Source organism: Physeter macrocephalus, chromosome 16, assembly GCF_002837175.3.
Source record: "Physeter macrocephalus isolate SW-GA chromosome 16, ASM283717v5, whole genome shotgun sequence".
In the NCBI taxonomy this organism is placed as follows: Eukaryota; Metazoa; Chordata; class Mammalia; order Artiodactyla; family Physeteridae; genus Physeter; species Physeter macrocephalus.
The window spans coordinates 39,030,441-39,042,454 of NC_041229.1; the positions used below are offsets into that span (position 1 = coordinate 39,030,441).

Sequence of the window (12,014 nt, forward strand, 5' to 3'; positions counted from 1 at the left end):
TATTCTACCAGGTGATTAGGTTCTGGAGCCTGCCAAACTCTTCTAACTCACAATGGATTCCCCTTCAATTTGTTCCTATAAATGGATGGCTCATAAGCCAAGAACTTTTCTTACAGCACTTTGGTTATTTAAATTTCCTAATCAACTGAAGGTTAATGAGAAAATATTTTTCTTGTTTCAATATCTGTGGTTGACAATTTTTCTAAAATATATGATTCCAATTTTCTGCCTTAGGAAACAGAGCAGAGCAAACAATAATGTTTCTTGTTAAGCAAACAATATTTATGGGGCATATACCACGCTTCCAGGATGGTGCTAGGCAATGCAGATACAAAAGTGATCGGAACAGGTTCCTGCCCTCATGTTACTCACCTTCTAATAGGTTCAAAAAACCTTACTAAACCTCAGGCAATGTCCAAAGTGCTTACCCACACTTGACTTTTATAGGCCTCTTATAAAGAAATGATTCTGCTGGAGGGTCACTGAGTTATAAAGGACAGTGCACAATCTTATAGGTTGAAATAGCGCTGTCAGATTATTAGGGGAGAAATCACAGGGATGTTACTAGATCTCTCAAAGCCTCAGTTTCCTGATAATAATACTTATCTCATTGTATTGTCAGGAGAAGCCAAACAGGAAAAGTGTGAGACAGACCAAGCACAGTGCCTTTCTCTCCCACATAGAAGGCTTAGACATGCTGGAGTTCCCTCTTTTTCTTTTTTTTAATAAATTTATTTATTTTATTTATTTATTTTTGGCTGCATTGGGTCTTCGTTGCTGCGCACGGGCCTTCTCTAGTTGCGGCGAGTGGGGGGCTACTCTTCGTTGCAGGCTTCTCATTGCGGTGGCTTCTCTTGTTGTGGAGTGTGGGCTCTAGGCACGTGGGCTTCAGTAGTTGCAGCACGTGGGCTCAGTAACCGCGCCACCACGGTAGTCCTTTTATTTATTTATTTTTGGCTGCATTGGGTCTTCGTTGCTGCGCACGGGCCTTCTCTAGTTGCGGCGAGTGGGGGGCTACTCTTCGTTGCAGGCTTCTCATTGCGGTGGCTTCTCTTGTTGTGGAGTGTGGGCTCTAGGCACGTGGGCTTCAGTAGTTGCAGCACGTGGGCTCAGTAGTTGTGGCTTGTGGACTCTAGAGCACAGGCTCAGTAGTTGTGGCACACAGGCTTAGTTGCTCCGTGGCACGTGGGATCTTCCCAGACCAGGGCTCGGATCTGTGTCCCCTGCGTTGGTAGGCGGATTCTTAACCACTGCGCCACCAGGGAAGCCCCTGGAGTCCCCCCTTTTGACTGTCCTTGGAGGAGAATGGGCTTCCTGCTGCTGTGGCCACTGAAGACAGGGAAGGAGTCTGATCCTATTTCTAGGGCAGCATTTATTAGAAGGTGGGACAGGTGGGGAGAGAGCAGCAAGAAGGAAGTGTTTCTGGGGCTCAGGGTGAACTATTTCTGGGACTCAGGTTTTCCATAGGAACAGAGTACACAGGGGTCTGATGTCTAATATCCACTCTAGCTGTTACCCACTATATCATGAGTTGAACAGACTTTTGGAAGCTAGCCTGGGAACCCAACTCCTAGCTTTAATATTTCTTTATATATATAAAGTTAATAATATATTATTCATCAATATTAATAATATTATATAATATATATTATATATAATTCTAAATGTTTTAAATTAATTTTTATTATATAAGCAAATAATATATATTCAAGGTGAAGGAAAAAACATTTAATACCCATGGGTATAAACTGAAAAATGGAAGTCCTCTCTCCTGTCCTATCACAGTCTCCATCCCCAAACTGAAGCACTATCCACACCTTCCTGTGTGCCCTGGTAAAGATTATTTTTTAGGCATATTCAAACATGTTTATGAATTGTTGAAACAAGTTGGATAGCATATTATGGCTTCTAAATGAAAGACAATACATTACTAAATGAGATTTTGGTCCAACACCAGTCATAAACTAAGGTGTGACTATTTTCTGGTTAGTAGGGCAAGAAAGTTTATAAAAAATCATAGGAAAAACGTTTTATCAACTATTACGAAACAGTAAAATCCTGAACAAAATTTAGGCATTTAAAGACTTGTACTTCAGTTATCTGGAAAACTCACTTAATCATAACGCTCATTCTTCTGTAAATGAAGTATGCTCACATAGCAACATTGAACATAACTCAAGGATCAAAGGAATTCTTAGATCCATTTCTAGAGCTAAAAGCACACTCCAAATGCTTTTCAAGTGGCTAGAAGAGGGGTTTCTATCAAAACAGCCATCGCTAATATCCTGCTTAGTGTGCAGGGCTGCAGCTCTGGATCAGGACCGCGCCCCACAGGAGTCTGGGTGTGCCGTCAGCCCCTGGCTGGCCTCTGCTGCAGCGGTGGCAGGGCCTACCTTGACTGCAGGTTCCGCTTGGTGGAAAGACCACAGAGATGGCAGGCTTATATGGGCTGCTTTGACTCTGGAGGCCCCCAGGGGCTACAGCCCCTTGGTCAGTGGAGAAAAGGAGGAGATGGGGTCTCAAACAGATGTGGCTTCTTCCCCCAAGAGATGGGTGAGGGCTAAATGCCACATGGGGAGAAGTGTTTTTTTCAGCCAAGGGATGTTATCAATTCCTTTACAAGAAAAAGCTGCACGGATGCCATAACAACAAGTTAGAATGGTAGCCAGAGGCCACTGGGATCTGTGCACAGCCTTCCCAACACCTACCCCGGGAGGTCACCAATCTCAAGCATGAAAGACAGGAAGAAGCGAGCTAAGCCTTATCTCTGCCTCCCTCTCTACCCTGGCATCGCCCTTTGCTCACCTTCTCTGCAGGTAGTCTTCCGTCTCCAGGAGGCCCTCTGCTAGTTAACAGCAGAACAGAGTGGAGAAGTGATGCTTGCCCCTCCTCCCCTCCTCACCCTGGGGAACAATGGGCAGGACTGATTTAGGAGGGAAGAGTGGGTCTGTGTCTGCTCTAAGCAAGGCATGACTCTCTCCTGTTATCCTGTCTCTTATCTGCATCCTCTCAAGACAAACCAACAGAGGACAGCAGGAAAATATATGCACCCACCCATATAGTTTCATCAAAGAGAATTTTGCATTTATTGGTCTCAGCATTAGCTCCAGGGTTGAATTGGCCCAAAGGACATCTCACCTTCTCCTAGGGCTTAATATTCTTTTATTTTAGTACAACCCACTTTTTTTATAATCCCTGATGAAAGGGAGAAAGAAAATATAGTTGCTTTGTTTCCCTTAAATGAAAATCAAGTCTCAGATAACTGCTCTAAGTGTTTGATAACGTCCAGAAAAAAGAAATGGGCTCTATAGGAAGAATAGTTCACTATATCTCACCTGAAAAAAAAGTCATTACTCTTAGCAGAAACAATACAAGCCAAGAGATGATATGATATTAAGTCTGACAGGAAGCCAAGGATTCATTTTGGTAAAAATGCTAAATATGGTCTCTGAAAAATTTAAATACCATGAAGTAGATGCTACTAACAAAAGCAAGACATTTTAAGAAATATATAAACAACTTGGATCTATCCAGCCCCCTGCAACCAGGATTCCTTTTACCAACTATGGAATAGAGATGAAGATTTAAAAGACGCCCCACTCAACATCATATCAAAGGAAATAAACTCTGGCTGAGCCAAGAAGCAACTAGAAGATGTATGTGGCCATGAATCAGAATAAACCATTCCAAAAATACACAAAGAAAAAGGTCCCTGCGGAGGAAAATCATACATTTCCAGCTCACACTCAGTTGGATCTATTGAGTGAAATCAGACAAAATACCCTGTGTTAAGATTAAGGGTTAAAAACATTTGCTGCCATTGAAATCTATGACTACACCATTACAAGAGACATCCATAGGATGGATTTGCGTTTCTGCTGAGATGCAGAGACCATCCTGATCTCCCATTTTCCACCCCAGTATCCTGGACAGAGGCCTGAGAGGGAATCGCTTCTTTCAGATTCTGCAAATAGAGTTTACCTGATGCACAAGAGTCTCTCTTTTTTCACATTAAAATGATTTTTCCAAGAAGCTATGGCCTTAGCAGTCAGAGTACCGTAGGTGCTGGCAGGAGAATCAGAGGCCTGAGTTCTGGCCTTAGTTTTGCCACTAATCTTTGACAAGTCTCCAAACCTGCCTAGCCTGTATCTCCTCTGTAAAAAGAAATGACCTTTATGAAACTTGTTAAAACGAATGCCCATAGGAGACCATGGTTAAAAGATTCTGTTGTATTAATCTTTTTACCACCCTCTATGCAAAAGAAATAGACACAAAGCTCAACTTTACCCCAATATAAAATAAAAAAAATTAAAGAAAAAAAGAAATAGACACAAAGGATCAAGCTTCATGGAAAGGTGGAGATGCCCTCTGAAGCTGATGGAGAAGTGAAATGGACAGAGCAGAGCTCTGGGGAATGAAGGCCTGAGTGTGAATGTGAGCTCTGCTGGTGTTTGCTATATGAGTCTTATGGTGCCTTAGTTATCATGCCTTCCCAAGCATCAGTTTCCTCATCTGAAAAATGGGGATAATAATAACTACTTGAAGAGATTTCAATGAGGATTTGAATAAAATGAAATAATGCCCACAGCAGTGCTTGGCACCCAGACCATACTCAGACAAATTTCCTTCCTTCCTTCCTGACATGTTAAAACTCTCCCTGACCTTGAGAGGGACCAGGAGGGAAATCCACTCCTTCCTGTTTGTATAACCAGATTTTCTAGACACACCTGGCCCCTCCTGCCAGGTTATGTATCCCACACTTCCTGACTCTTCCCTAATGAGGAGCTTAAGCAGGTTGGGTGCACTGGGAAGAGTGGATAGCAGCAGGATTCCCAAACACCTGAGCGAGCACATCTATAACAGGAAGAAGTGTTTTATAGATTCACTGAGAAGGGCTATGGAGGCTTCCCCTCCTGCACAAATCCCCGCACCTCTGATGTAGCAGCTGGCAAATCAAAGGAGCGACCAGAGGAGCTTACGCTGCACCAATCAGAAACAGGGCACTGGCCCCCTTTTGTTTTGTGTGTCGGGCACTGTATATGATTTCATTTGGAAAATGTGTTCCAAGCCTTTAAAATAAGTTTGCATAACCACCGGCCCACATCCTTGAGGGTATTTTAAAAGTGTAGGAAGCGGAAGTGGTAGAGGGACTTTCCTGCAGGAATTCTGTATCTCCCTCAGACATCCTGGGTTCTCCCCAGCCAGCTTCCTGGAGGCTGACCCCCACTCATGGCAACCCGAGATGCTCTGAGGATAACACAAAGGCAGATGTTGCGTGGATAAGGCCCATGACTCACCAGGATGACTGAGCCTCCCTAGCAGATAATGCAGTTCTCAGAGGACTCCAGGAAGCCAAGAAAAAAACCTCAAGGCCTGGGCACTTCCAGGACTTTCCCTGGTACCTCGCTAGAAATGTAAACCCCATTAGCCCACAGTGGGCCTCAGAGATGGAGCCGATGGGACCGGCCAGTGTTGGGAAACAGGGGATGTGGGGTAGGGGGTGGAGGAAAAGATGCTCTGAAGCAGGTGGGTCAAGGCCTTGGCAATGCATTAGCTGAGGCGGCCGTCAGAGGGTCTTGGATGATAATCCACACTTTGAGACAGAACTGCTGATTTTCTGGCCCAGCTCAGAGCTAGTGCTCTTTTCTACTGTGACAATTAAGTAAGCAATAAAAAACCTGTAACTGGGCCACCAGAGCCTTTAACTGAGAAGGCAGAGTAGCGAGTGTTGGAGGATGAGTTGTGGAGCGATAGCTTGGCGCAGCTTGGCGTTAGGCAGACCTCGGTTCAAATCCCCACTCCGCCAGTGACCTTGAGCAAGTTTCTCAGTCTCTTCAGGCTCAGGCGTTTTCATTCATAAAAGGAGAATAAGGTTGTTGTGAGAATGAATGGCGACAGTCTATATCTATACAAAAAAGGCCCTTTGGGATTGACGTATACCCACTACTATATTTACAAGAGATGACCAACAAGGTCCTAACGTATAGCACAGGGAACTCTGCTTAATATTCTGTAATAACCTAAATGGGAAAAGAATTTCAAAAAGAATAAATATATGTTCATGTATAACTGAATCACTTTGCTGTTCCCCTGAAACTAACACAACACTGTAAATCAACTATAGTCCAATATAAAATAAAAATTTTTTTTTTTTAAAAATCTTTCAAAAATAAAGGTGAAAAATGTTACCATACATACTTAGGTAGAATTCAGAGTTTTACCATTATTTTTGTTAAACAAAAAATAAAAATTAAATAGACATTTTAACAAAAAATAAAAATAAAAAATAAATTTTAAAAAATAGGGGGAAAAGGGCATAGCATAATGTCTGATGTAACGTATCTACCTAATAAATGATTACAAATATGCTTTTGTAATTCGTCCAATTCTGACTTAGGTCTGGCACAGCAGGGCTCCCACTTTGTTTCTAGTGCGAGTTTTCTCATCTCAACCTTTCACCATGTTTCCATTTTGCCACCCTACCTAGTCCTCTTAGGACCTACATCCTTTCCCTGAACTGCAGCCTAGGCGTCTGAGAACCACCCTAATCCAGCTGTTCACAAGGACTTTCACATTTCAGCCACATTGATTCACTGTGACAGTGCCTCATCCACATATGGCAATACAACCATACTCTGTCTTGGACACCTCCATCATCACATACTGATTGTCTGAACTGGGGCCAGATATCATGGTATCTGTTGCCCACCCGAGCTGAGCTTTTCCATCTGCCCCAGAACCTCATCACTTACCCAAGGGCAGTGCCTCCCTATTAGGTAGATCCAGACACAGGTTTGGTTCCCCTTCCTATGAGCCAGCCATACCTCCAAAGATTGTAGATTCATTATGTGGTGAACTCAAGGAGGTGTGTGATAATGCTTGGAGATGGTCACAATAGAATTTCTAGCCACCCCTTTGTCACAGTGATCCCTAGGGCTTCTTTCTGCTCTAAAATTGTATGATGGATGATTCTATTGCCTAGGTTACAAAAGCACCAGCGGACAAACCCCACCTACTTAATTCTCTCCTCTGCCATCCAGCTTTGGTTAACAAGCCCTGGGGGGAGAGGGGGTCACTGAATGAAATGCTCTAGGTATGCTGAAAGTAAGGTGAAGTGATGTAGTGGTGCCAGAAGAAGTTATGCAACCAGTTGGGTTGCCACAGTCAAAAAAGATTCTCAAGGAAAGCAGAAATATGTAGAGGATATGTTCCAACATTCATTCATCCATCCATTCATTCATCAAGCCAGCCAGCCTGCCAGCTGGCCAGCCACCAAATATGCATCAAGTATTTGCCAGGCTACTTGTGAAAGGGATGCAAAGGTGAATAAAACAAGATGTCTGCCCCCAAGAAGCTCACACATTGTCTAGGATATAGACAATGACAATACAGTGTGGCAACTCTGTGACACAGGAATCTGCAAGTTCTGTGGCAGCACTGAGGATGGACCACTCATTCAGATCAGGGTGGGGGTGGGTAGGTGGCAGCAGCAGGAAGAGATCCCAGAATAGATGACTTAAGCTGGAACTTCAAAGATGAGCAGGAGCTGGCCAAGTAGAAGACACATAGTAATGACAGCCTTTGCAGAGGCGCACAGGTGTGTGAGAGCATGATGTATTCAAGGATGCAGGGGGAGGTCGATACAGTGATGAGAAAGGGGTTTGTTTTTAGGAGAAGCAGGAGATGAGTCTAGAGAGGCAGGCAGGGGTCAGATCAGGAAAGGAAGGCTGCATGTTGAGCTGAGGAAGTTCAACTTTATTCCATGGACTGGGCTGTGAGAAGACATTGTCTTAAGGACCTCTAAAAGTGACTAGGGTGGCAATGCGACAGGGCACAGGAGTGAACAGCTATTGGTTTTTGTCTGGACTGCATCCAAGTGTCCTCTCTTAGAATATCAAGCTTCCCTTCGGGGAATCTCCCATTGTGTGCAGTTGTCTTGGTTGGAAGATGTACCCTGATGCAGTGCAGAAGCTCAGTAAATGTTTATTGCTGTATAAGTTACCCCATTTTAGAGATGGGGCACAGTAGAGAGTGTAGTCTGGTGATCTCCGTGTCTATCTTACTCTCTTTTTTGTATTCCCAGTGCTTGGCACATAGTAGGTGCTCAATATTTATTGAGTGAATGAATAAACAACAACAAATGGGAGGCATACCCTCTCTAAAAACATCATGTGAGTGCGTTAACTTCAGTGGCCTTTGCTCTCCCATCCATAGAATGACTCTTACCACCCAAGTGGATCTCCATTAGATCTGGGGGATGGGTGATGGGGCAGACTCTTAGACCTGAAAGAGGACCACTGCTCTGTGTCAGGGTTGTGACTCTTACACTTGGATGCTCCACGCCAGGACAGTAAACAACATCCCCATCAATTAATGCTGAGTTGCATTAATCAGATGCTAGGACACAGAACCAGAAGGAAGTTGAGCTGACCTAGACTGTTTGTTTATACCAGTTGCATTATCCTCAATTTTAATCTTTGCAGGGCCGTGGAGAGGAGAGGAGAGGGGAGGAGGGGGGAGACGGGCCAGAAAATAGTGCCTGACACATGTTAGGGGTTCAAAGATATGTGACTAACTTCCCACCGAGCTAGGGTAAGGGCTCAGTCAATGACAGCTTACATTACTCAGTGCTGCTTATCACAACCCTACACGTAGGCATTCTTACTCTCATGTTAGAGCTGAGGAAACGATCGATTTTCTTAAGGCCACATAGCTTATAAGAAGGAAATTCCAGATCTCAACCCAGGTCTGTCTGACACCAAAGTCCATGCCCTCTCCTCTCCACCCTGCTGCTTCTGTGAAAAGGCAAACAGCGCTGGGCACGTACAGAGTACAGCTGGGTTGACACAATGGGTGCAGGAGTTGAAGAGGACCGCGTTTATCAGGGACAGCAAAAGCAGCCATACCCCCTCTGGTGTTGGCAAAATGATGAATTCCAGCATGAGACAGCCAGGTTCCTTCCTCCAAAGGCCATTTTTCACTGAGGTCCATGCTTGCAGCAAGTCTCTTGTATGTGCAGCTCTCTGATCAAAGGGAATCTCCTGAAATAAATAACGAGCATGAAAAAATGGAGATAAATGACTACTGATGCTCTCCTGGAAAGGGGACACTTTCTTGAAGGAAAGTGGTCAGTTTCTAGTTTATTATGTTTCTTTAGCATGCAAAGACTGTTGTCAATATTCGGGCATTCCAAGACATGGAAACAACCTAAATGTCCACTGACAGGTGAATGGATAAAGAAGATGTGGTACACGTATATACAATGGAAGACTACTCAGCCATAAAAAAAGAATGAAATAATGCCATTTGTAGCAACATGAACGCAATTAGAGATTATCATACTAAGTGAAGTAAGTCAGAAAGAGAAAGACAAATACCATATAATATCACATATATGTGGAATCTAAAAAATGACACAAATGAACATATCTACAAAGCAGAAACAGACTCACAGACATAGAGAACAGAGTTGTGGTTGCCCGGGGTGTGGGGATGGACTGGGAGTTTGGGGTTAGTAGATGCAAACTATTACATATAGAATATAAAATAGATAAACAACAAGGTCCTACAGTATAGCACAGGGAACTATATTCAATCTCCTGGGATAAACCATAATGGAAAAGAATATTTTAAAATGTATAACTGAGTCACTTTGCTGTACAGCAGAAATTAACACAACACGGTAAATCAACTATACTTCAATAAAAAATAAAAAATAAAAATAAAGATTTGGGTATGGTCTGAGTGTGAGATCTTCCGACAAGGCTATTCAGGTCTACACACCGTGGCTCCCCTCTTCATTCAGTTAACAAATGTTTATGGAGCAACTATTGCAGGCCAGGCTTTGAGCAAGGAACTTACTGTGTATAGTTCTGCATGCTTTGTAGAATCCTAGAATTTCAGGGTAGGGTATCAATTTCATAAAAAAATAAATAGCTATATACTTCTATATAGGCCTAAAAAACAGACTGGAAAAATTGAACTAAAATTTTGAGGTAGTTCCCATTGTATTGGAAATATGAATTCTTTTTATTTTCTCTGCAACTTTCTGCATTTTCCATAATAAATATGCATTACTTTTATAATCTGAAAAAAGTATATAATACATTTTATTTTAAAGGAAAATCCCAGGGCTGAGAAGGACCGTGAAGACCAATTTTCCACTTCCTCTTGAAAAGCATGATAGAAAGTCCATGTCAGGAGAGTTCTTGTTTTTCCATAAAAAGGACGCCTCACTGGCTGCCTCCAAGAAGTCCAGCCTGGGAATCTCTACCTGTAAACTGTATCTGGGAAGATTACAACTCATGGCCAAACTTCTGCCTACATTACAAAGAGACTTCATAACACTTCATAATGCATAACAGGTCCTCCAAAGGACGTGGCTGAATAACTGAACATGATTGATTGACCTAATCTGTGAACGCAGCCAGAGGGACATCCAGCAGGGGAGAAATCCTATCAGCCTAATTATGATGGGCACCAGTTATCAATGGTTGTAATCAGAGCAGCTGGCTTGATTTCGTCTCAAGAATGCTGTTCAGAGTTGCTCTGCAGGTTCCTGCACTGCCCGTCCAACTGTAGACAAGGCAGTGTACTGCACTTTATTGGGTCCTGGCTCACTAGGGATTTGTGTTCAAGGCAAGCACCCAAAAATTTTAGAGGGGAATTCTAGACCAGAATGGGTATAGCATAATGCCATAGGGAAAACACTGGACTTAACAATAAATCCAGATTTCAGCCCTGACTCTTGCACTAACTGGGTGACTTTGGGCAAACACATTTATGATCTCAGGGCTTAATTTCCTCAACTTCAAATGAAGGAATTAGGACTAGATGATGTCAAAGGTCTGTACAGTCTTCCAGGCCTTGCAGTCTATAATAATACGTTTCTACATACAAAGATGACCTATCCAACCACATTAGTAGGCCAAGAAAGCTGTGTTATTTGTCCATTAGCAAACTGAGATATCAGCCTCAGCATGGGAGAGGTGGCTGATTGAGGCTAGAGGTAGTCTGCCATTGGAATAAGACATGTTCTCTGTGCAGAACTAAAAACATGTCTGGAATAGAAATCCAAACCTGGGCCATGATCTTACTGGTATCATCATTTAATCAAATGAACTAAATAGTCAACATCTTATATCTTTACCAATTATGAAATAATATCAACAATAATACTACATCCTTAAAAAGCAACATTTATTTACCACACACTGGTCACTCGAAACCATTTTATTAATCCTTACAGTACCCTTGAGAAGTGAGTTGGAGATTCTAGTAACTTGGTTTGACAAAAATAGAGCTTTACTGCTACAGTAATCAAGACAATATGGTACTGGCACAAAAACAGAAATATAGATCAATGGAACACGATAGAAAGCCCAGAGATAAACCCATGCACCTATGGTCACCTGAACTATGACAAAGGAGGCAAGGATATACAATGGAGGAAAAGACAGTCTCTTCAATAAGTGGTGCTGGGAAAACTGGACAGCTACATGTAAAAGAATGAAATTAGAACACTCCCTAACACCATACACAGAAATAAACTCAAAATGTATTAGAGACCTAAATGTAAGACTGGACACTATAAAACTCTTAGAGGAAAACATAGGAAGAACACTCTTTGACATAAATCACAGCAAGATCTTTTTGATACACCTCCTAGAGTAATGGAAATAAAAACAAAAGTAAACAAATGGGACCTAATGAAACTTCAAAGCTTTTGCAAACAAAGGAAACCATTAACAAGACGAAAAGACAACCCTCAGAATGGGAGAAATTATTTGCAAATGAATCAATGGACAAAGGATTAATCTCCAAAATATATAAACATCTCGTGCAGCTCAATATTAAAAAAACAGGGCTTCCCTGGGGCACAGTGGTTGAGAGTCCGCCTGCCGATGCAGGGGACGCGGATTCATGCCCCGGTCCGGGAAGATCCCACATGCCGCGGAGCGGCTGGGCCTGTGAGCCATGGCCGCTGAGCCTGCGCGTCCGGAGCCTGTGCTCCG

The 12,014-nt window shown here is 42.8% G+C and overlaps 1 long non-coding RNA gene across 4 annotated transcripts in view; it reads right to left on the reverse strand.

Annotated features, from left to right (window-relative positions):
* Window positions 1-961: 961 nt before the first annotated feature.
* LOC114488062 (uncharacterized) overlaps window positions 962-12,014 on the reverse strand; it is a 38,460-nt gene continuing 27,407 nt past the window's right edge. Inside the window, exons 5-6 of one of the 4 annotated variants that reach the window (XR_008615397.1) lie at window positions 8,828-9,041; window positions 962-1,223 (exon numbers count right to left, since the gene is read on the reverse strand). This is a non-coding gene — a long non-coding RNA (uncharacterized lncRNA). Of the gene's footprint in view, window positions 1,224-7,637; window positions 9,042-12,014 lie in introns of those variants that run through there. The other 3 variants (XR_008615400.1, XR_008615398.1, XR_003683756.2) reach the window with 3 other exon arrangements.